The sequence below is a fragment of the Triticum dicoccoides genome, chromosome 3A, assembly GCF_002162155.2.
Source record: "Triticum dicoccoides isolate Atlit2015 ecotype Zavitan chromosome 3A, WEW_v2.0, whole genome shotgun sequence".
Lineage (NCBI taxonomy): Eukaryota > Viridiplantae > Streptophyta > Magnoliopsida > Poales > Poaceae > Triticum > Triticum dicoccoides.
In genome coordinates, this window is record NC_041384.1 from 341,704,033 (window position 1) to 341,708,616 (window position 4,584).

A 4,584-nucleotide genomic window follows, 5' to 3' on the forward strand; every position below is an offset into this window, starting at 1 on the left:
TTGCTCTTCACTCAGAGAAGTTTTGTAACTTAGGCGAGTACGGGGTCGCAGCTAAGCCCCCGAGTGGGAAGATTTCTCACCACTCGGAGTAATTTTGTAACTTAGGCGAGTACGGGGTCACAGCTAAGCCCCTGAGTGGAAGGATTGCTCACCACTCGGAGTAGTTTTCAGAACTTAGGCGAATCGGGTTCGGGGCTAAGCCCCCTAGTGAGAGGGTTGCTCTTCACTCGGAGTAGTTTTGTATCTTAGGCGAGTTCGGGGTCGCAGCTAAGCCCCCGAGTGGGAGGGTTGCTCTCCACTCGGAGTAGTTTTTGAAACTTAGGCGAATCGGGTTCGCGGCTAAGCCCCCGAATGGAAGGATTGTTCTGCACTCGGAGTAGTTTTTGAAACTTAGGCGAATCGGATTCGCAACTAAGCCCCCGAGTGAGAGGGTTTCTCTCCAGTCGAATCGTTTTTGAAACATAGGCGAATTGGATTCGCGGCTAAGCCACCCACTTGGGGATTTGAACACATATGTTTATGGGATAGCAATCATTAAGATAGAACAAAAATCTTGTCTTCGATAAGCAAACTGAAGGATTCTTATTACAACTCATCGATCCGAGTGTTTAGGTATAAAAACGGTGGAGCAGCTCCGCATTCCACGAGTGCGGCTCGTCTTCCTTCTTGGCTACATTGTAGAGGTGGTACGCCCCGTTGTGGAGCACTTTGGTGATGATGAAGGGGCCGTCCCAAGCCGGAGCGAGCTTGTGAGGTCGTTTCTGGTGCACTCGGAGCACGAGGTCTCCTTCTTGAAATGCTCGACCTCTGACATTTCATGCATGGAATCGACGCAAGTTTTGTTGATAGATGGTCAACCAAATTAGGGCCATCTCTCGTTCTTCCTCTAGGAGATCAACTGCATCTTGGCGCGCCTGTTCTGCTTCAGCTTCTGAGAAGAGTTCCACTCGGGGGGCGTTGTGCAGCAAGTCACTCGGAAGTACAGCTTCAGCACCATACACCATGAAGAAAGGAGTTCGATCAGTCGACCGGTTGGGAGTTGTTCTCAGTCCCCATAGGACAGATGTTAATTCAGTCACCCACGCACCAGTAGCATGCTTGAGATCACGCAGTCGGGGTTTCAGCCCTTGAAGGATCAAACCATTCGCCCTTTTTGCTTGTCCACTCGACTGCGGGTGTGCAACAGATGCGTAATCGACCCGAGTGCCTTGGGAAGCACAAAACGCTCTGAGCTCATCAGAATCAAAGTTGGAGCCATTATCTGTGATAATGCCGTGAGGGACTCCATATCTGAATATCAGCTCTCTGATAAAACTGATGGCAGTGCTTGAATCAAGATTCTTGATAGGCTTGGCTTTGATCCATTTAGTGAATTTGTCGACTGCCACGAGCAAATGAGTGAAACCACTTCTGCCGGTCTTGAAAGGTCCAACTCTGTCCAACTGCATTCCTTAGTTGCAAGGTTCACTAGATATCTCCATTCCCTATTTTTAGTGTCAGTGTATGTCACCTCAGCCTCGTATGTTGATGGTCGAATGCATTTCATCCTTAGTCCTCTTGACTTGGCATGCAATGCCTTAATCAGAGATGGGAGCATAAGATGGCCAACATATTGTGTTTCTGCAATTCTTTTACGAAGAGCCATCTTTATCATGATCATCTGCCCGATCTTATTAAAATCTTGCCACAACAAAAGCCCTTTTACTGACTTGAACTTTGCATTGAAACACTTAGTGAGGTTATTGGTCACATAGTCTACTTTGTAGATTTCATTGAATTTGCTTCTTGGCCACACGTTTCCATGATGTTCATGCATGTACTGCTTCACCAAAGGATTGTGAGCATACAACACTCTCAAATGGTGCTCATGCTTCCTCAAGCTGCATGTGTATGATGCTGGCCATAGGTTCTCATCATAAACTTTTCCTTTGAGTTTCTTTTTAAAGTTCTGCACTAGGTGTCGCATACATTCCCTATGTTCCACTCCAGGGAATACAATTTCTACTGCACTCTCTAAACCCTTGCAAGCATCTGTGTGTATAACTAAACCTGAGAGTGTACCTATAATGTTGTGCAACTGCTGCAGAAACTAGACCCAACTCTCCTCGAACTCTGCCTCCAACACACCAAATGCAATTGGGAATAGCCAATTGTGTCCATCAACTGCGGAAGCTGCTGCTAGCTGGCCTCTCCATCTTCCATTCAAAGCAGTTGCATCGACAGCCAAATAGGGCCAACAACCATTCAGAAACCCCCGCCAGCAAGCCTTGAAATGAACAAAAGCCCTCTTGAAGCACTCCTTCTCCACTATCTTCCCTTTTAATTTATACTGAACTGTATGCTTGTCGATCTCTACAACACTCCCTGGACTAGCTGTCTTCACTTTAGCTTTGAAGGTGTAAAGAAACTGAAAACTCTCATTCCATGGACCATTAATACTATCAAAATCCCTTTCCTTAGCATAGAAAATCCTCATGTATGGTATATTAATCTTGTACTTCTCAAATAGCTTCGCATGGAATGTTGTTGGACCAATTGTTGGTCTGTCCCTCACCCAATCCAAGATTGCATCTGCCACCCACCTAGTCTTCGCAAGCTTTGATTTGTCATTTCCCCCTCCCCCTCCAGGTGGGCAAGTGTGCCTGTGTGGGTTGTTTTTTATCTGAAACAAAAATGAAAAATGATGTGGTGGAGCTCTAACCCTCAAACTTCTTCTCTAGTTTCCTTAATGCATTGCAATAACCAGTCATAGCTGGACTACTGATATCCCATTCCTTCATCACTTGATTGACCACCAAGTCCGAGTCGCCGTAGACCATCAGGCAACCGATGCCGAGTGAGATAGCCATACGCAACCCATACAAAAGTGCCTCATACTCACCTTCATTGTTTGAAGAATCAAAGTGAATTTGGAGGACATAGCTGAGCTTGTCTCCTCTTGGGGACACCAGGACTACTCCAGCACCAGAGCCATTCAGCATCTTGGATCCATCGAAGAACATAGTCCAATGCTCCGAGTGAATCTAGGTCGGTTGCTACTGGTCAATCCACTCGGTTGGAAATCTGCTATTGCTTGGGACTTGATTGCTTTCTTTGCCTCAAACTTGATATCCAATGGAAGGAGCTCAATCACCCACTTTGCCACTCGACCAGTTGCGTCTCTATTGTTCAGAATTTCTGATAATGGAGCGTCATTGACAACTGAAACCGAGTGGTCTGAGAAGTAGTGTGCAACTTTCTTCGTGGTCAAGTAAATTCCATAAACAAGCTTCTGATAGTGCGGATATCTCTGCTTGGACTGAGTCAAGACTTCAGAAATATAGTACACTGGGCATTGAACTTTGTAGGCTTTGACTTCTTCTTCCCGCTCGACTATAAGCACCATGCTGACAACTTGTCTAGTGGTCGCGATACACAGTAGTAGAGGCTCTTTGCTGACTGGAGCAATGAGCACCGACTGGGTGGAAAGCAGGGCTTTGAGCTCTACAAATGCCGCTTCTGCTTTAGGGGTCCACTCGAACTTGTCAGACTTCTTCATCAGTCGGTAAAGAGGCAGTGCCTTCTCACCGAGTCGTGAGATGAATCGACTTAACACAGCCAAACAACCAGTAAGTTTCTGAACGTCGTGCACATGCACACGGCTTTTCATTCGGAGAATTGCTCCAACCTTCTCTGGGTTTGCGTCGATCCCTCGTTCAGAAATGAGGAAACCGAACAACTTTCCACCCGGAACTCCGAATGTGCACTTCGACAGATTGAGCTTAATATCATATCTTCTTAAGTTGGCAAAGGTTTCAGCGAGGTCAGACAATAGGTTAGAACCCTTGCGTGACTTGACCATAATGTCATCCATGTATGCTTCCACGTTCCGACTGAGCTGAGTGAGCAGGCACTTCTGAATCATGCGCATGAACATGGCGCCAGCATTCTTGAGGCCAAAAGGCATGGTAACATAGAAAAAACACCCAAATGGGGTGATGAAGGCTGTTTTTATTTCGTCGGGTCCATATAGTCGGATCTGATAGTACCTGGAATACGCATCCAAAAAGGACAAGCACTCACACCCCGCAGTCGAGTCGACAATCTGGTCGATGCGGGGAAGAGGGAAATGATCTTTCGGGCAGGCCCGATTGATGTGCTTGAAATCGATACACATACAATGTGAATCATCTTTCTTGGGGACCATGACGACATTGGCGAGCCACTCAGAGTAGTATATCTCCCGGATGAACTCAGCTGCCAGAAGCCGAGCCACCTCCTCACCAATTGCCTTCCTTTTCTCCACGGCGGACTGACGAAGATGCTCTTTGACGGGTTTTGCTTTTGGGTGGACTCGCAAATGGTGCTCAACCAGTCCCTTAGGTACACCCAGCATGTCAGATGGCTTCCATGTGAAGATGTCCCAGTTCTCACAGAGGAACTGGACGAGAGCTTCTTCCTATTTGCTGTTGAGTGTCGTTGAGATGTGGGTCAGAGCAGCATTGGGGTCAGTCGGGTGAATATGGACAGGCTTTGTTTCACGAGCTGACTGAAATGTGGACTATGAAGCAGGCTTCTTAGCCCACAACAAATCACTTAGATTTG